The 20,418-nt window shown below is 46.3% G+C and overlaps 1 protein-coding gene across 8 annotated transcripts in view; it reads left to right on the forward strand.

Moving 5' to 3' along the window:
* Positions 1-20,418, forward strand: part of CDKAL1 (CDKAL1 threonylcarbamoyladenosine tRNA methylthiotransferase) — a 631,102-nt gene that overhangs the window by 605,295 nt on the left and 5,389 nt on the right. The window contains exon 15 of one of the 8 annotated variants that reach the window (XR_014311876.1): positions 35-846. The exons of the other annotated variants lie outside the window; for them this stretch is intronic. The gene's annotated coding sequence lies outside the window, so the exon portion shown is untranslated. Of the gene's footprint in view, positions 1-34; positions 847-20,418 lie in introns of those variants that run through there. 8 annotated transcript variants of the gene reach the window in all.

The raw sequence follows: 20,418 nt of genomic DNA on the forward strand, positions 1-20,418 counted from the left end.
TAGGAGGAAGCAAGGGACACATACGTTTCCATAGATGTTCTTGGATCATAATTCTCAAGTGTGGTCTCCAGACTTGCAGCATCAGCAAATCTGGGAACTTGTTAAAAAGGCGAATTCTCAGGCTTCAAACTGGACCTGAATCAGAAACTCTGAGAGTAAGGCCCAGTAACCTGTTTTCTTAATAAGCTCTCTGGGTAATTCTGGTGCCTGCTCAAGTTTGAAAACCACTCTTCTAAGAAAATGATTCTCAAGTGGGAAAGAGGGTTTGCTATTTATAAAAGCAGTTTTAATATTGTAATGTAATAAGGCCAAATTTCCACACTTGGAACTTCAGAAAGCGTGGGACCGCATCCCCCTGGATGGTGAAGACTGTCTCATCTGCGTATTAATAATTCTTCTGAAGTGGGTTGTAGAAATGACTGTGGGGACATGCAAACGTCACCTGCCTGTGGGGAGGGGATACTTAGGGGAAGGGCCATAGGCATGGGAACCCTGAGAAAAAGCACAAGTTTTAAGGTGTTGAAGAGCGGTGATATTTTTGCCACGCTCCCTCATAGAGCCCAAGTGTGTCGTAACGTATCCTGTTCAGTGCGATGATCATTTTACACAGTTGAAGTTTCCTCAGAAAATTGCCGTGCCTTCCAGTTGTGCCACCTGAAGAAAACCCGTGGGGAAATAGCGCCTACTGCACCAGATCCGTGACCACCTGATAATATGAAAAATTACCGAAGAGCCGTCTATCAAAGACTGGGATCGAGGAGTTGTTTTGTTTTAACTCAGTTATGGAAAATTTGTACTGTAGCAAATTTCAAGCATAATACATGTCACATACCCGTCACCCACCTTTAACGTGTGTAACTTCTTGTCTTCTACACTGAAAATCCCAGGTCCTGGTCACCTCGCATAAGTATTCACGGGCTGTGTCCTGTGCTACTCACGTAACTGTCCACGAATAACCATATCAGCGCCATCACCTACAGTGTGACTCCTGAGCGCGGAGCTGAGTTGAGGTGGCGGTGGTGGGGAGGTGGTTTTACAGGTGTTTTTGTTCCTGGGTATTTCCCTCGAGGACTGTACGGGCAGAGGGTAGTTTTAAAGTTAGCCGAATTCATTCCTCTCTGTACGGCTGTACCAGCCAGTGACTACTCTGCTAGGAACATTTGTTCCACTTTATTTTCAAATTTGGGGGGAATTTAAAAAATTTAGTTTTGTTTCAAAATCATGTAAAATATTTAGCAAAATCAAATCTACGGAAGTATGTTCTGAGAAGTTCACCTTCTGTCTTCTCCACCCTGTTTCTTCTCTTACCTATTTAAGGAATTTTGTTTGCTTTAGTTTTTGGCTTATTCTTCCAAGGGTTTGCTTTAACAATATAAACAAATACATGTACATGTTTTTTGCCACCTCCGTCCTAGATAAATTATAGACACTTTTGCTGTTTTTCACAGTGTATCTTGACAGTTACTGCCTAGCAGTATATGAAAATTCAATGGATGTTTACAATGATTTTTGTTGGGCTCTTCGGCAAAATACATGCGAGTCTGTGTTGTTCTTGTCTCTAAGTTGAATACTATTACCCTGTATGAAACCCAGCATCTTCTCGGTCAAAGAAGAGAGAGGCGGGATTACCTCAAAGTATTTAGGTAGCCAGAGAGACAGCAGACCGGTCAGAAGGTAGTGGTTAGGTGACTATCCTCACCAATATGTGGTGTTTTCTGGAGTTTCGGTAGTGGCCGTCCTGAAGGATGTGAGGTCAGGCCCGGGTTTTTCAGCCCAGGCTCAAACCAACTTTCCCTTTGGAGTTGCAAGAGTCTTACCAATGACTTCACGGCTTTAGTTGTCTTCTGCATACCACTCGGCCACTCGGGCTTGTGCCGGATGCAGAGAAAAAAATGAGGAGAAAATGGACGGTATTAACCGTCTTCTCTGTGCTCTGTGGAAAGTGGTATTCGCGTTACCAGCCTGTGTTAGGAAGACAGGAGAATATGAACACTACCCCTGCTTGATCGAAGCTAACTCGTTTTACTCCTGGTGCTCTTTCCTCTCTTGTGGCCCATCTTCTAACAAATTACTTGGATCCTACCATCTCTGAGATCAATACTTAAGAAGTCAGAGCCATTTCGTGCCTGAATCGGAAGAAAATTCTCTCTGATTCCAAACTTAAGTAGTGAGTTTTATTGCAAAGTTTTTCTTTTTTTGAGTTTATTCCTAGTAGGAAAGGATTGCTTTAAATAAGAAAGAGGTGGTGGCAGGGTGGGGGGTGGTGATTTGTGGAAGAAGCTCGAGATTTGGAGTCTCTCGTGCTTGGGTTCAGATGGGAATTACACGCTTCTCTGCTCCTGTACAACCTCCTTGAATCACAGTTTCTTCATTTGTAAAATGGACACAATCGAGCCACAGAGGATTAAATTAGATCATGGGGACAGAATGCCTGGTGTATCACACGTGCATTAATATTTGATAAAAGGATTCAGTAAGTGTACTTTTAAAAATCAGTGATTTCCTGGGTCTTAATTTTTTTTTTTTTACGTCAATGTTTTTTTAAAAGGTACTTTGCTTCCATTGGCTTTCACTCTATAGTATTGTACAGCAGTTAAGAACACTGATGTTGGATTCTGAACACTTGTGTCTGAATCTGTTCCACCACTTACAAGGAGTATGACCTTGGGTAAACTCTTCTTATCTCCACCTCCTCTCTCTCCTCCGTAAACATGGATAATAGTACCTGCTTCATGGGACTACAGGGAAATGGCTTAACAGTCAATAAAGATTGGCCCCTCTTAATATTATCATTATTAATTTGTGATACATTCCACACAGTGGCGCAGAGAAGGTAAAAATTGCCCAACCTTTGATCATTTCAAAAGTTGTCATCGGGACACCCAGGTGGCACAGTCAGTTGAGCGTCCGACTCTTGGTTTCGGCTCAGGTCATGATCTCAGGGTCAAGAGATCGGGCCCCTCATCAGGCTCTGTGCTCTGTGTGGAGTCTGCTTAAGACTCTCTCTCCCTTTCCCTCCGCCCCCCCGCCCTGGGAGTGCTCTCTCTCTCTCAAATAAATCCTAACAACAACAACAAAGATAGTTGCAATCATAAGCTGTCGGTTTCCTACAAAATGGCGGATGAAAACAGACGAACTTGGCAGCCCCTCCACATAGTGAGAAAAACCAATGAGCAGAAAGAGACCCCACAGCAATTTCAGAGCTCGGATATTCATCCTGACAGACGTTTCTTTCTCTTTATGTGTCTTTCTAATGGCGACTGTTCTAGAACGGAGAGCTGGACCCACCATTCCGTTTCTCAGATGCAGTGGGAAGGTTGCCCCCAGGGTTCCTGGCTGCCACCTGTTTCTCATCCGTTGAGACTTTGATCCCAGTAATGGATTCGCTTGAGCAGTTAGATGGCTCAGCACCAGCACAGCCGACTGCCCGTGGAAAGGAAGCAGGAGTTTTAAAGGGTGGCACGGTTTGCCTTCATTCCCAAAGGGTCAGCAGGATATTCAGGCGGACTGAGTTTTATGTACAAACCATACTATATTTTCAGAGCTCTGACCCTTACAAAAGCACCGTAAAACTGCTTTCCTCTCCATCTAACATTCATTTCCAAAACCACTGAAGTGAAAGGGTCTATTAGTTCAGGGCCACATTTGAAAGCACATGAAAACTGCATTCACGAGGTTAAGAAATGGCTTAATAATTAAGTTAAAACAGTTGAAAGTGGATCTAATTTCAAACAGATCAGCTAACCGTGTTAGAAGCAAATGAGGGTGTGTTCCTTCCTATTTTCCTTCCAGCCCTGAGATATTGGCTCCGACCCCACGTGGTTTTTCTCATTCCTTTTTTTTTTTTCTTTTTAAACTTGATATAAGATTGACTTCTTCATTGCCCATATGTTAAATTGGCGTCGCCCACCGTGAAAACACAGTACACTGGCTATTAAGTCCATTTCGTTCATGCTGCACCCATCAGTGTCTTCTGCCCGCCCGTTAAGACGTGGTTGGGTGTCGCTGTCTCGATACGTAGATTTTATTCCGTGCTGCTGAGCTGTGTATTTTATTGGCATTACAGCCGAACTCATCGCTCTGATTATGTCAGCTCAGGATGCGCTTGGTGTGTCCGCTGTACCTTCGTGTACCTGTTTGGTGACCATCCAGAGTACCATCTGAGTGTCCCACTGCTCAGCAGTCTGCTCTCACGCCTCTTGCATCACCACCCATGCAACCACTGACGATAATTTCCTCCTCCCGAGGCCTGGTGCTGGGGCACGGGGAGGGGAACTGTGTGCGTCATGGAATTGTGCCTTCATAGCAATAATGGCTCCCAGTCAGTGACCCTGTCCTGTGCGCGTGGTATGAAGTTTACCGATGCTACCTTTTTACCCGTGTTCTCTCACTGTATTCCTGTAGCCTCTGCCACAGCAGCTGAACACAGGAGCACTGCTATGCTTGCTCACCAAGAGGCATAGGAGGGAGGACTTGGCCAGGTGCTGCCCCTCCCTCTGGACCTGGACTCTGGAGGGAGTAGAAGGCACAGCAAGCTTGCGGTCAGAGGCAAGGGCAGACGCCCAGAGCAAGGAAGGAAAGAGACTAGGCCCCCTGACACTGGATTGTTCACACCTGCACCATGTGCCTGATGCCTGGAGTCTTATGGTGGGTTTCAGCGTTTACCGACTTTAATGTTATTGAGGCACCGGCCCACATGTTGGCGATACAAATAACAAAGAGCATCCTGGCCTTTGAGGAGGTTTTAGTCTGGGTGTGGTTCTGGTAATACTCTTCTTCCATAGAGACCCTGGTAGGCCAGGGAGGGGGTCTTATGTATGTACACCAGCTGCCCTGGGCAACGTAATGGCTCTGGAGGTGAAAGTTTTATGGGTGATTTTTTACTAAGTCTAGAATGAATTCATTAAGAACAAAAGGTATTCTTCATCATAAAAGCAACAAATAGAAAAAGCTTTCTTAGGAAAACCAAAGTGGTATCTTGGCAACACCCGAACATGAAAGGTCAGCTAGGCCCAGTCTCATGTCCCCACCAACTGGGAGGAGGGAGACTCCAACAGAGGAGTATCTGTTGTGATGGTTTGAACTCATGTGTCCTGAACTGCACTTTGATGCTCTCGCGTTGGCTATGTTACGCTTCCTCCATCAGCTAGCATGGCATGGCCGTGTCTCAGTTTGCCTGGGACAGCCTTGCTTTATACCTGTTGTCCTGATGTAACTGATCATGGTGCCCCTCTCTTTACTCCCCACCATGTTCTGGTTCAGAAGATGAATCACGCGGCCATCCCGTCAATTTCCAAAGTGGACCCGGTACTTTGCTAAGTGCCGCTTGGGACGCAGAAGTCTAGGCCGTGGTCCTTGCCCTCAGGGAGAGGAAAGTCTAGTGGGGAAGAGGAGATATGTATGTTTGAAACAAAATATGTAATATAGCAAGTGCTCAGTAAGAAATTGGAAGCTGGGAAGCCTCTCAAGGTTGGAGGTATTGGGGGATGTGTGGGTCAGGTTCTTTGCAGACAACAGAAAAATGTTCATCTAGTTTAAACAGAAAGGGGGATACAGTTCACAGAGTCGTGGGAGAGGCTGGCACGTAGATGCTGCTAGAACGACAACACCCAGAACCACACAGAAGGTGCCAGTAAGAAGTCTTCCCTGGCCCCACCCTGTACCTCAGAGTTCCCACGCCCATCCGCCTCCTCACGGAGCCCACTCCACAGTCCGTCCCTCCCGGCATGGCCTCTGGGTGTGGAACCTGGCTCTCAAGCCTGCGTCCAGGGACAAAGGAGAAAGGGAGATGGTCCCAGAGTCTGTAGTGATAAGAATCATCCATGTGGAGACCCAGTGGTGTGAAGAGGCTGTTGGAACAGTTTCCCCTGCAGGGGTTGTCGTGGATGTGCTGGGCTTAGAACTGGACTTGGAGGACGGAAGGGACCAAGGCAGCAAGTGAAGAAGGAGATTCTCTCAGTGTGAAAGGAACACAAGTCAAGGGACAGAAAACACAGGAATGCAGCTGGCCTTCTGTGTGCATCCATACACAGATGCGGGCAGGTGGGAAGCGGTGGGAAATGATGTCTCCTGGGAAGGGGGAGACCTCTGGGTTCTGAAGGCAAATAGCACGAGACAGAAGTTGGGCTTTGCTACAGTAACACATAAACTCCGAAAGCTCGGGCTTCATCCTGCATACACTGCCACACATCGAGAACCTCGTGAGGGGCCGTTGGGAATCAGGGACACCCCGTTCCACGCAGTCCCTCAGGGACCCAGGCTGATGGCAAGCAGAAGTTTGCTGGAGAGCCAGGCTCTTCTGTCCCTCAGCGCCAGAGTGGCTGATGACATTTCTGTTCACGACAATTGACCGGAATATTCGTGTGGCCCCACCTACTTCAAGGGTTTGGGAAATACATACTTAGGGCATGGCATGGCCGTGTCTCAGTTTGCCTGGGACAGTCTTGCTTTATACCTGTTGTCCTGATGTAACTGGTCATGGTGCCCCTCTCTTTACTCCCCACCATGTTCTGGTTCAGAAGATGAATCACGCGGCCATCCCGTCAATTTCCAAAGTGGACCCGGTACTTTGCTAAGTGCTGCTTGGGACGCAGAAGTCTAGGACATGGTCCTTGCCCTCAGGGAGAGGAAAGTCTAGTGGGGAAGAGGAGATATGTATGTTTGAAACAAAATATGTAATATAGCAAGTGCTGTATTGAAGTGCCTGCCATGGCCGGTTGGAAAATCTTTGAGGACCAGCAGAACTGTGAAAATCATCTGTGGGAGGAAGAACTGAGGAGCACTGGGCCACCCTGTCTGTCTTGCTCACCAACAGCCCTCAGGCCCAGCACAGCGGCTGGCTCGTAGCTGGCACTCGGCACATGTTTGCTGAATGAACTTGGCTCTCGGTGACATGCAGGATGGAATGGACAGTTTCTCCACCACAGGCAGGGAAGTTGAGAATAAATCTATGACTTCAGCTGGGGATATTAGTATATTCTTTAAGGACTAAAAAAGAAAAATTATAGTCGAGCTACAGAACCTGTTCTTGGAGGTCATTCGACGTCTTGATAAGCACATTGCAAAAGCCCATTTTTAAGTTGAAATAATCTTGCAAATTTAAGTTCTTTTTGTGGAAACTGTAAGGATGAGTACTTTGGAGCTGGGATGCTTCTAACCATAAATTTGCGTTTTCTTCCCTTTTTTTTTTCCTAAAGATGAATCTGACAGCCTTTTTCTCCCGTCATGCTCAGAAGACTAACTTTGAAATGTGCCTCAAATAATAGAACTATGGATATTTCTGTTTTCTAACGTAGTTTACAGCATTTTAGATGTAAAGGGTTTTGGAGAAATTAGTTTTCTCCTGCCCCTCTGTCTCCCCAGTGCAATTCTATAAAATTACTGAGAAACACAAATATTCAAGCCGTATGTCAAGTCAGCAGTTATCTGGTAGGATGTCCACGTACAAAAATGGGATGCAGTAGGGCTCAGTGGGCTAAAGCCTCTGCCTCTGGCTCAGGGCTCGATCCCAGGACCCGCATCGGGCTCTCTGCTTAGCAGGGAACCTGCTTCCATTCCTCTCTCTCTGCTTGCCTCTCTGCCTACTTGTGATCTCTGTCAAATAAATAAAATCTTAAAAAAAAAAAACAAAAAAAAAACGGGATGCAGTGCCCTCCAGATTTGCCCCTGCTTGAGACAGGACCACAAAAGCAAAGAACCACGGCAGTCATACTTTATCAGGATTAGCATTTTCCTTCCAGAAACTCCTGGCTCCCAAGCCTTCTCGCTTGCACACATCCGTTCTGAAAGATAGAGTATGTCTTAAGCACAAAAGCTGTGGAGTCGCCCTGTGTGGATTTGGACTTCTGGCTCTGTTCCTTATTAACTGTGTGGTCCTCAGCTGATCACTTACCCTCTCTGGTGTGTTTCCTCTTGCATAAATGGGGGGTAATAGAAATCTATCTGACAGGGTGGTTTTGACGAATGAGATGATGCGTGGGAAGCACTCAGAGTATTACCTGACACATAGGAACAGATCAATGGTGTGAAGTTGGGGCCGTGGTGATAGCAGTGATTTCTCTGGACCCAAATAATCAGAGTGCGAATGGTATTGTGTCCGTGGGCATGGGTTATGTTTTGCGCGAATCACATATATACCATGAGAAGAGGACTTGGTCGTTGTTTTTTCAGGTACGTGGATCACCAGCAAGAGCATTTGTAAAGTCCAGTTGCCTAAAATAAATAATCATGATCATGATTTAAGTTTCCCCTTTTCACTGACTTTGAGTGGCTGTTCCTTTTCTGTGATCCCTTCAAGATGAGGTCCGTTCTTCTGAACAATCTCCGAACATCGATGGTACTAGATAGTGTTATTTGCGACAGATCTTTTTCTTGTAGATATTCTTGTAGGAGGTAATTTCCTCTTCTGTGTTGTACTATATTATCTGAAAATAAACACAATCTGCCTAATTGGTCTCCCTGTTTCTACCCTCTATATAAATCAGATCGTGTCTCCCTTATGTTTAAAACCATCAAGGATTCCATATGACCCAGCATATGTACCCAAAAACTGAAAGCAGGCACTTGAGCCAATAGTGGTACACCAGTATTCGTAGCAGCGTTATTCACGATAATCAAAAAGGGGAAAGAACCCAAGTGTCAATCAGCAAATGAATGGATACACAAAATGTGATATATACATACAATGGAATTGGACTCATCCATAAGAAGAAACGAATTTCTGACACGTACCACCATGTGAACCTTGAAAACATTCTGCTAAGTGAAATAAGCCAGGCACAAAAGGAGAACTATCATATGTTTCTACTTCCATGAAAGATCTAGAATAGGCAAATTTTACAGAAGCAGAAAGTAGATTAGAGATTATCTGGGGCTAGAGGTAGAGATGGGGAGCTATTTCTTACTGGTTACAGTCTCTGGGATGATGAAAAAGTCTTAGGAATAGTGGTGATGGCTGTACAACGCTGTACAACGTGGCGAGTATAATTAATGCCACTGAATTGTGTACTTGAGAATGATTAAAATAGTGAATTTTATGTTATATATATCTTACCATAATAAAATTTTTTTTTCATGTCGAGTTTCCTCATGCTCACAGCGGAAACAAAATCCCAGCCTGTAAGGCCTAGTATGTTGGCCCCGCCATTGTCCCTCTGACATCATCATTGACCTTTCTAGCCCTTGAGTGTGCTGGACCAGCCACACTGGTCTCTGTGCCTCTCCTCGAATGTGAACACACCAGCGTCACTCCCAGCCAGTCCTTCTGCTTGGAAGCTGCCTCTCTCAGATGCCTGTGTGACACATCTGTCATCTCCTTCATTCATCTGCTGAAATTCTGCCTTATCAGTGAGTCCTTCCTGAGTAGGTCTCTATAAAACAGCCACCCCTAGCACAACCTAGAACCCCTACCCCATCCTTAATCCATTTTTCTCTGTGGAAAATCTCCCTGTCAGACACATATAATTCTGTGTTTCTTTGCCTCAAGTGACTAAAATGGAAAAACCAACCATAAGTGCGGGGAAATTTTGCTTCATTCCTTTCATTTTTTTTTAAAGATTTTATTTATTCATTTGACAGAGAGAGATCACAAGTAGGCAGAGAGGCAGGCAGAGAGAGAGAGAGGGAAGCAGGCTCCCCGCTGAGCAGAGAGCCCGATGCGGGGCTCGATCCCAGGACCCTGAGATCACGACCTGAGCCAAAGGCAGAGGCTTAACCCACTGAGCCACCCAGGTGCCCTTCATTCCTTTCTTTGTCTTTAATGTCTAGTGCCTGGCATGGCAGAGCAAATCTTTAGGAAATGTCTGCTGAGTGAATAAATGAGTGTATTTGTGTTGGAGATGGAGAGAGAGAAGGATGCATGCATAGATGTGTAGATAGGTAGATGGATAGCTGGATAGCTGTCCCTTACCACAAAGGATTGCAGGACCAAATATCTGGCCACCTTATGTATCAGTTAACTATCACCACCCCAAATGCCTCATGATGCAACCACAAACCTTAGAGCAAGCCAGCTAATCTCAGCTGTTGCACGGCTTTGCCTTTGGACAGTCCAGCGTCTGTGAATTGGTGTCTCATTGTGTTTTTAACTTGGGTCTCTCTAATGACAAATGAGGTCGGCATATGCATATACATTTGTTGGATTCTTTTGAGATATTTATTTAGACCTCGTCTCTGCTAAAGAGTCTGTGTAAGTCTGTTGCCCGTTTTCTTCTGTTGAGTTGATACCTTTTGGATTTTTAGAGTTTCTTCATACTATAACAGTCTACAGTCAGCTGTATGTGAAGCACGTGGCTTCTCTCCGTTCATGGCTTGTCTTTTACCCTCTAATTGGCGCCTTAGAACTTCATGTATTTTTGTGATTTTTAGAATGGTTTCCCTGCCTTGTGGGTTAGAAAGGTTTTTCTGCCCATATTACCTAAAATTTTTCCAGTTCTGCCTTTCCCAGGTAAATAATCAATGTACCTGGAATTAATTTTTAAGGATGGTGGGTAGGGGTCAAATTTCATTGTTTTATGTGTGTATAATGAATTGTTCCAGAAAATTTTATTGAAAGGCCATCTTTCCTAGTGGCCCGAAATGCCTCTGTTATAAAAATCACGTTTCAACATATATGTGAGTCGGTGTCCAGCCCTCTACCTGGCATCTTTTTAAATTAGTTGTCCATTGCTGTCTAACAAAGCTGGGTAACCAATGGCCTCAAAATTTAGCAGCGTGAAACAAAAAACATTCTTAATCTCAAAGCGTCTGTGGGTCAGAACTCTGGGCACAGCGTAGCTAGGGTGCCTCTGGCCAGGTGTCTGTCAGGAGGCTGCAGTCAGGGTGTTGACCAGGAGTGTCATCTTACCTGAAAGGTCTCTTTGAGTTCACTTGTTTGGGGATGGTGGGGTACCTGTTCCCACGGGGTATGAGATTGAGATCTTGGTCCTTCGTGGCCGTTGGTCAGAGGCCTCCTTCAGTCCCTTCTCCTGTGGGCTTTGGTGTAGGACACCTCACATGTGGCAGCTGGCTTTCCTCAGAGCAAGCAAGCAGAGAGAGAAACAGGGAAGCCACATTTTTTTGGGTGACCAAATTTCAATTTATGTTGAGTGTTATTAATTAGAAGCAAAGCCGATCAGCTCATAGTCGGGAAGAGAGGAAAGTTGTTACACCAGGATGTGAATACCGGAAGGCAGAGGTCACTGGAAGCCATCTTGGAGGTTGCCCACCACACTTCTACAGTAATACAAACAACTTAATCTCCTTGTATTAATCTCTGTTATTTTCAGGGACATGTGGTAGGGTCGTTTATTTTTTACTTTTTTTTTTTTTTTTTTTTAAAGATTTTATTTATTTACTTGAGAGAGAGACAGTGAGAGAGAGCATGAACGAGGAGAAGGTCAGAGGGAGAAGCAGACTCCCCATGGAGCTGGGAGTCCGATGCGGGACTCGATCCCGGGACTCTAGGATCATGACCTGAGCCGAAGGCAGTCGTCCAACCAACTGAGCTACCCAGGCGTCCCTATTTTTTACTTTTTGAAACCTATCCATATTCAAATAGAAAACATCTTACATGTTAGCTCATCGTTTATGAGATTCTTCGGACAGAGCAAAGCACCTGCCATCTCCTTTATTCATGTTATGCAGTCCATGGAGCTCAATGATGCTAGAACCGTATTCCCAGTGTCACTGAAAATGATGCTCAGAACAGAATGGAAGGGTTGCAGGGTAATCGCGGTTAACATCACACATGACTTCTTTTTCATTTAAAGCACAAACATCTGCCAGCACACTCTCATGGTTACCTAGTGGGAAGAAATCCTTGGGAGTAATTATTTTGAGTTGAATTGCTTGCTTAAAGATTAACTTTCATACACCTGCTTGTTCCGTTTGTCGACATCCTAGTTCACAGCTTTCTGTATACACTTCATGGGACGAGGGTGGTTTCAGTTGGAGCTTAAGAGATTATCAAAAAGACTTCATCATCAGGAAAGCATCTGGACCCAGTTCACCTTTCCTTTCTTCAGCTTTGTCCTCACCTGTGGGGAGCGTTAGCGTGTGCAGATGTGGGCTTCCAGCCAGTGTTTCAAGGAGTTAGACTCCCGCCATCGTCAGGAACATGGTGAGGACCAACTTTGCAGTTCTCAGGGAGCCTTTTGGTTCCCTCTTTATGTCCAGTCCCTTGTGTATGTGTATGCATGTGTGTACTTGAGTTTACCTCCATAGCTAACGTTGAGTTAATGAAAGAGAGACCCACGTATACCTTCTACAGTAATTTCCATATTTTTAAAAAAGAATTTATTTATTTATTTGACAGAGATCACAAGTAGGCAGAGAGGCAGGCAGAAGAGAGAAAGAGGAGTGAAGCAGGCTCCCCACTAAGCAGAGAGCCTGACATGGAGCTCGATCCCAGGACCCTGGGATCATAACCTGAGCCAAAGGTAGAGGCTTAACCTACTGAGCCACCCAGGTGCCCCTAATTTCCATATTTTGATATAGTAAAGAAATAGCTTGGGTTTTAAGTGGGGCTATTAAGAAAGGCTTCTCTATGTGCCTTCTCTTGGAAGAAGAAAATTTAAATAACAGTGGACAAGAAGTAAAAATAAATGCATCCCCAGCTAATAAGATGCCAGAATTCTGATAACACACCCTTCAAGCAAAGCTCGCAGCCCCTTGTTTTTTGTAGAACTAAGGAGGTTATGTATAGACAAATGACAACGTCCCACTATGGGCAAAGATTTTATGCTGTGTTATTAATTCTAGATCCTCTTCTTCTACCCTGCAGCCCACGCATTTATTTGGTAAATGTAACAAGCCAGGAACTAGGCCAGAGTCAGGCATGTGAACGGACAGAGGGTGTCAAGATAAAAAAAGATTAGGAACTTCATAAAGGATGACAGAATTCAGGTAGAAGCCTACAACTAGAGGGTTGAGGAGCCCTTACAAAGGCTGGAACCACCAATGTTCATTCCAGATTATTGGGGTCTGAGGCCACAGTTTACGTTAAGATACTTACATTAAGAGGTGCTTCCTTAAGTATGTATTTTGGGAATTAAAATGCAATCACAATAGAGATAACTTTCAGATATGAAGATGGTTTTGTATTTAAAGCAGACTCTACAGAGTCAGGAGATTTTGAGGGTCTTTTCTGATAACATACTGCGCTGCAGAATGTATATTTTAACATAATTTCCTTACATTGATCACATATTTGGTGTTGATAGCTTTTCTGCATAGGCCATATGTGCAGGCTCAGTTGAAAAAAGGAAAAAAACAAGAAGGTGATGCTAAACTCTAATTTCTCTTGAGCTGTGAGCTATCAGACAGCTTTGTCTGCATCCCCAGTAGCTTCCCCTTCCATCCCTAACAATGTTTTTGAGCCATGAGAAAAATTTACACGTAATATTTTGAACCCATTAAAAGATGTTCAGAGCTTAAGAGTTGTTTTTGGACTCTTGAGTCGGGCAAATTATGATCTCACAGAAAATAATCACTAGGTGATGCGTCGAAGCGGAGCTTTGATTTTTGGTGTGAGTATCTCTTTCTTCCACTGGGGCTCGGTTCAAGTCAGAGGGTTGGACGTCCTGAAAGAGAGGCTCGCCTAGACCAGGCAGATGCACATGTGAGCTCTTCCTTTGGTGAATGTGAAGGTAGAATTATTCAGAATATAATCCGAAATGCATTTGATCATATGACAGATAGTTTAATAATTTATTTTTGGCCTTATTAGCAAAGCCTTATATTTACTTTGCTGTCACCAAAACAAGACTTAAAACACGGTCATAGTGATTTCGCATGTGCGGGTATGTTCTGATTTAAATTTTTCTTTCTTTGCGATGTTAATGACCTGATAGCAACTACACATTTGAGCTGAGAGGTTGTGGAGGGAAATGACGTACAAATAATGTCGAATTTAGAATAGCCAGTGCCCAAGTGGTATGGAAAGGCTGACAGGTCTGTGCTCTCAGCATGTGACTCTGTGGCAGATGCTTTATCCTGTAAATATCCTCCCCAAATAAATGAAAAGGTGTAACTGGTTCCAGGTTTAATTTGTGGAGCTCGTTACATGCCAGCGTACCGTCACGGCCGATGGACGACGCATAGAACATTCTCCGCAGAGACTTCAGGAACTAGAAACTACCAAGATCTTTGGTTCAGAGATAATCGGGCGCTCCTCATTATACGATATTACGATGTTCCCAGTTTGAGGGAATTGTCGGGAAAAGTAGTGAGAAGGGTAGCTTGGCACCCTCTCTCCCCTGTACGTCCTCGTAGCTGGTGAGGACCCGAAGCACGGGGACAAGGGTGTCTGTCAGTCCGTGGAAGGCAGCTGGCACGTGGACCTGGCAACACCTGCAGGGGTCGGGGACAGCAGAACTCATTTAGACGCTGCACGGCAAGATGGGAAGCCAGGTGGCGACTCTCTTCCAGGGATATCTTTTGGTTGAGCAGAACCAGACCAACTGTTCCTCATTAAAACACATTTTGCAACATGTTCTGATGTGAGCAGACCAAGTGAGAGTGTGTGTGTGTGTGTGTGTGTGTGTGTGTGTTTTCAGAGAAAATGCAGCACTGTGCCATCTCCAGGTCCCATTTACAGAGTGTCAGCATGGCTCACAACTGCAGGACAGGTGGGGTGCAGTGACCCCGCAGGGCGTGGGGCCTGACCTGGCTTTCCTAGAATGGCCTTCTGTAGAGAAACACAAAACAACACCATTGCGTCTGTGAGGTACAGTGACAGGTAAAGTGGGTAGAGTCGGCTTGGAAGGAACCTCGAGCCCGATCACCATTTGGCGTGGCGTGCCCTGGGTTCTCTCACTTCTCTGTAAGGCGTTAGAAATGGACCTCTGCTATGTTATCACCAAGGCTGAACTTCGCAGGACCGAAGCCAAGCCTCTCATGGGCTTCACCGCGCATAGCCGCTCCCCGTCAGTTGGGCAGGTTGGGATTAGGTCACGTTAACAGCCTCCCTGGGCACTGGGGGGGAATGAATTTGCACCTTAGAGCACTTAGAACGGTGTCGGGCGCGTGGTGACTTAGAACAGGCCTCTCGTCTCCTTAGCGTTTTTATATAGAGGCCGTGGCCCACCTGTCCTCCTGGATCATTCGGCTTCTGGTGCTGTGGCCGTTTCATGCATTGCAAGTTACAAATATTCCTGAGGGAGGAACTGCAGGAGAGGCCTCTGAGCACCATGACTTTCCCCTAGAAGGCCAAGCCCAGCCAGCTCCCGAGAAAAGGGCAGGATGTTTGCACCTGTACAAAAATATAAATATAGAATGGAAAGGAACACACAGAAGAACACTCATTGACCACCTCCTTCAGGCCCTTGTCTCTTTTGGCTGAAAAAGCCGTGAGCAGGACAAACACCACGGCTTAGCAGGTCTGCGTGAGCAGAGGCTGAGCCTGGAGGCCGCGTCTTTCTCCACAAGGAGGATTCCTGGCCAGCCAGCGGCACACCCCCCCGGAGCTGCCCGGCACCCCTTTTCCCTGTAACACGGAGAACATTGTCTGTTGGAGCACATTCTCTCCTGTAGCTGGTTTAGCTCTGCCTGAACTGAGCACACCTTCTGGTGGGACAGTGAGAACACGGGGAAGTCACCTGTGCCAGGAGCGGCAACGTGTGCACGCACAGACACGCACAAGCACGCGTGCACACGGGCACACACACAAGTGCACGTGAGCACACACACACGTACACACAACAATCAAAGGCCGAGGTGGAGAAATGATCCCGGGTTATCCCCATGGACCCAGGGTGAATCACAAGGATCCTCACTGAAAAGCCTGCACTACTGGCTTTGAAACTGGAGAGAAAAGAGCCCAAGCCAACGGATACAGGAAGCCTCTGGAAGCCAGATAAAGAGCAAGGAGGCCAGTTCTCCCCTAGAACTGCCAGAAAAAATGCAGCTCTGGCAGCACCTTGATTTTTTGAATTTCCAACCTCCAGAATTGCAGGCTAATGGATTTGTATTAAAACCTGAGGTTTGTGGCAATTTACTGAAGTAGCAATAGAAAACCAGTGTACCATGCTACTTCTCTGCCGGCAAGTTTTTCCCCGTTAGTGCTATTTTATTGTTATACAGTGCGGTATAGATGGTGGTTGACCCTCTGTTCCATCTAGCCCACAGTCTAATAAGAAATCCTAGGATAGGTAAATGGCAGTTTATACCCCTGTATAAAATGTGCATCTGTAGTAGTAAGGAGCAGGTAGAAAGGCAGATATCCTTACAGCCAGCACCCCAAGGTGCGGGGCCCGGGACACGTGCTGGCGGGGCCCCTCTCCAGCGCGCATGGGATCGCGCGGGAGCAGATGGGACATTTGCTACCACTGGCAAGTCCCATGACTCGGCCGGCCGGCAGGATCCCCAGCCTCACTCCGGGGGCTGGTGCTGGTTGAGAGAGTTTTTCCTACAGGAGGTCCCGTCTGACTGAGCCCTGGGAAAACAACCACAAGAGGAAGCAGGGGGCAGACAGAGGGCGGAGGGAAACTGGCTGGTTCAGACAGGACACAGAACAGAAAACCTTTGTGGGATCGAGAGGGACCCCTTTCCTTTTTAGTTTCCTTAGGGGAAAAAAAGTTCTAACAAAACTAAACATCAAAGGAAAAAGCAGATATCAAAATGAGCCCCTGGAACATGTGCCCGGTGAACCCCTCTTCGTAAATTGTGGAGTTCAGGTTTCCCTGCACGTATGAGATGGTTGTAGTTAAGAGCCGGTCTAGAGGGCTCACTCCGAGGAAGGAGGCATAGCTTCTCCGTCGTGGGTAAGCCCGCGATGGGAGTACCCAGGACAGGACATCTTCATCTCGGTGCTGGGGACAGGTGCTGTGGGGAACTCTGGCCGTCTCCATGTTCCAGGTCGCGCTCCTGGGATGTAATAGCCCTTCGTGTGGACTTTCTGCATTCCAGACAGCCAACCTGGGTACTGGGCAGATCACTCCGAACCCTCTCAACATCCTCTTATGGTAGATATTGATATCCCTGCTTCATAGAAGAGATAACTAGGCTTCGGGGCTTTAAACCACTTGTCCAAAGTCACACAGCCGCCACATGTCTGACCCTGGATTCAGTGTCTGCCCTGCCAGAATTTAGAACCCGTGCCCATCCGTCATATATCGTGTGTCCCCTGATAATGGGGAAGGGACAGGAATAGCCTAGATCAATTAGCTATATGTGAGAAGCAAATAAAATAGTGACCCTAATTTCACACAAAGAGTATCTGAGACAGTTTGCCAATTCCATTAGGACTGCAGAACACCACGGAATGTGTTAACCTGGAGTTTCATGTGCTCAAAATACTTAACATGCCTAGCTCACTTGATCCTCCTAACACCCTGTGATGTGGAAATACTAACAGTAGCTCCATTTCTTAGGCGATTTTATGTGGAAACAGAGGCTAAGTCATTTGCCCCCAACTCCTAAGTTGGAGGTGGGATTAGAGCCCAGAACCCGGGTGCTCCCAGCCCCAGCACGGGTCCCACTTGGCCTCCGTGCACCCCATGTGCTCAGGTGTTGTAGGGTTCCCTTGTCTCTTCCCAGCCGTGCAGGTAGCTGCTCACGGAGCGGAACTCAAGACGGACTGCCGCTACCATCTAGGCGGACCGACTCCTCTTTTCTGAAGTCTTCACGTACCTCCACCTGGTTGAAGTCTGATCCGTAGACTTCCTGAACATCAAAGTGGTTTTTGTTTGGTTTTGTTTTCAGTGTAGCTGCTTGGTTCTGCTTTAACAGATTTATTACTGCAGTAGGATTTGATAAACTGTACTTTTGAAAATTAGTAGGATACTTTAAGAATTAGCAAGAATGTTTAGAGATTAATCAAGGAAACAGTGAGATTTATGGCGGTGGGAGGAATAGCCCGTGTTGATCAAAGTGAACACTTTCTCAGTGTTGTCCTTAGTTTGCTATAACTGGGTACACGCAGGGATCTTTTCAATCAAACAAAGGTCCTATCCTCGTTTCAAATTTCTGTTTTGAAAAAGGCATTTCTAAGTAGAGTTCGATTTCTTAAAATGTGTAAGTTTGAGCGTTGGTGTTTCCTTAGTTTTAGCAAGCAATAACATGTCCCATAGTGGGCGTATCACAGTGTGAGAGAGGGAAGTGCATCTTGAATTTCAAGAATTAATAACCTTTGGTAATAATGTTTAAGAAGTTTAGGGAAGGTTTGAGCCTTTTGTTTACTTCCCGGAATTATTGGCTGTACTATTTTTCTCTAATCTGTGTGTCTGTGTGTGTACATAAACTTTTATGTTAGCATTGTTATTTATCATCACCTCACCTGAAAGCACTTTTTGTGTAAATTGCATCATAGAAATGCTGCAGTATTTCCTATTCATGAATGTTGCTTCTGACTGTATAGCGGTCTGCCATAGTTGTATGTGGAAATGTTAAGGAGACAGTCCTTCTGTTTCCTTTTTTTTTTTTTTTTTTTTTAAAGATTTTATTTATTTGTCAGAGGAAGAAAGAGTATAAGCAGGGGAAGTAGCAGGAAGAGGGAGAGGGAGAAGCAGTCTCCCCGCTGAGCAGGGAGTCCAATGCGGGGCTCCATCCCAGGACCCTGGGATCGTGACCTGGGCCAAAGGCAGATGCTTAACCCACTGAGCCACCCTCCTAAATTTTTAAGTTACTTTTCCTTCAGTATCACTGTGCTGGTGACAATTGAAATGTACAAAGCTAGCTCCCTGCTGACCACTGCCAGCTGAGAAGTCTTTTTCTCAATCTTATATTTAAAAATGTATCATCATCATGGGGCGCCTGGGTGGCTCAGTGGTTAAGCCGCTGCCTTCGGCTCAGGTCATGATCTCAGGGTCCTGGGATCGAGTCCCACATCAGGCTCTCTGCTCAGCATGGAGCCTGCTTCCTCCTCTCTCTCTCTCTCTGCCTGCCTCTCTGCCTACTTGTGATTTCTCTCTGTCAAATAAATAAATAAAATCTTTTAAAAACAATGTATCATCAAATTCTTTTAATCAAGATCTTAGATCGGTAAAAGGTGACCTTGTAAAAGAAGCACAGTGTGGTAGAGATAGACCGCATTGTCCCTCTCCTGCCGCGTTGTCAGGTGCCCACCTTGATCTTCGGGAGAGCGGCAGGGCAGGTGGGCTCGGCTGCCCGCTGCTGTCTATGAGCTTCTGTGCTGCAGGTGTGGCCCCTGGGGATGGGAGGGTCCCCTACGTTCAGACATACTAGCTGTTTGCTGGGATTGAGTAGTGGGCAGGGTATGGAAGGGGATAAGGAAATGCCCAGGGAAGAACACATCCGCAGGCCATCCACTCCGGTAATTCACTGGGTAACTTTCATATTTGGAGAAAATTTTATGATAGATGAGTTAGAAGAAGGAGCAGAAATTTTGTGGAACAGTCATCGAAAGTCAAGTTGGAGAGCACAAACACATTAGCTATGAGGCAGCTTTGGGAAGCAGAAGGTTCTATAAACACAGATGCTCACTGCTTTAAGACATGGCCTCCTCCTGCCCAGGGCCGCCTGACCCCTGGCTGGGTGCCAGCAATCACCAAGGGACAGTTTGAAATGGCGGGTGTAGAACCAGGGTCCAGCATGCAGACAGATGGGCAGAACAGAGGAGGATTCTTCCAGAAGCCAGGAGAGACTGCATTTCAGGGGCTCACTCTGGGAGGGGCCCCTTCCATACCCTGTACTTAATTTTGTATTCGTACTTTTTGCTGAACAGAAGACCTTAGTCCCCACGCTGTCTGGCTGGACCCCTAGCTGAGCTCTCTTGAAGTGGGGGTGTGAGTGGGGCTGAGTGCATACGGGCACAGGCACCCCCACATTTTTAGGGGTACAGTCTGTAGTCTTCACTGGCTTTTCAAAGCCGGGTTGGTCTCAAAAATCTCAAACTTGGGCCGATGAGACATGAATTCGCCTCTCAAGGATGGTCTCGTAAATCCAAATTTAAGAAGCTTTGATCTCTAGGGGCAACACCTTGGGATTCCTGTAGACTCGTTCCCTGTGCCCATCACAGGACACACAGGTCACGAGGGACAGGGAGAGGCACATTTTTTAATCATCTGTGCGTCCTCGGGAATGTGCACTCCCATTCACTCACTCGGTCACATTTAAGCACTTCCCGAGTCCCCGCTGTGTCCCCGCTCCATCCCCGCAGCTGCAGGGCCAAGCCTGGGGGTGAAGTAGGCAGAGAGCTTCGCTGCTTTGAAGGACTCTTATCCCTGATGTCATTGCAGCAAAGAAGAACTGCGTTCTCTCCCGAGGCTGGCTGCTGGGTCCAGATGCGGGCTGTCCTTGAGATACTGAGACTACTTCTAGGCAAACTAAGTTTGTCGGCATATTCTTAGCTCCAAAGTATCACACAGAAAGCCAGCTTCATGAGAGAATGGTCCCCTGAGGCGGGGGCAGCTTTGGGTGGACCTGTGAGCTCTGGTGACTGTCCCCACCCCCGCAGGGAAGGAAGCTCGTCTGTCTGTTCGT

This window comes from Mustela nivalis (assembly GCF_964662115.1).
Source record: "Mustela nivalis genome assembly, chromosome: 5".
NCBI lineage: Eukaryota > Metazoa > Chordata > Mammalia > Carnivora > Mustelidae > Mustela > Mustela nivalis.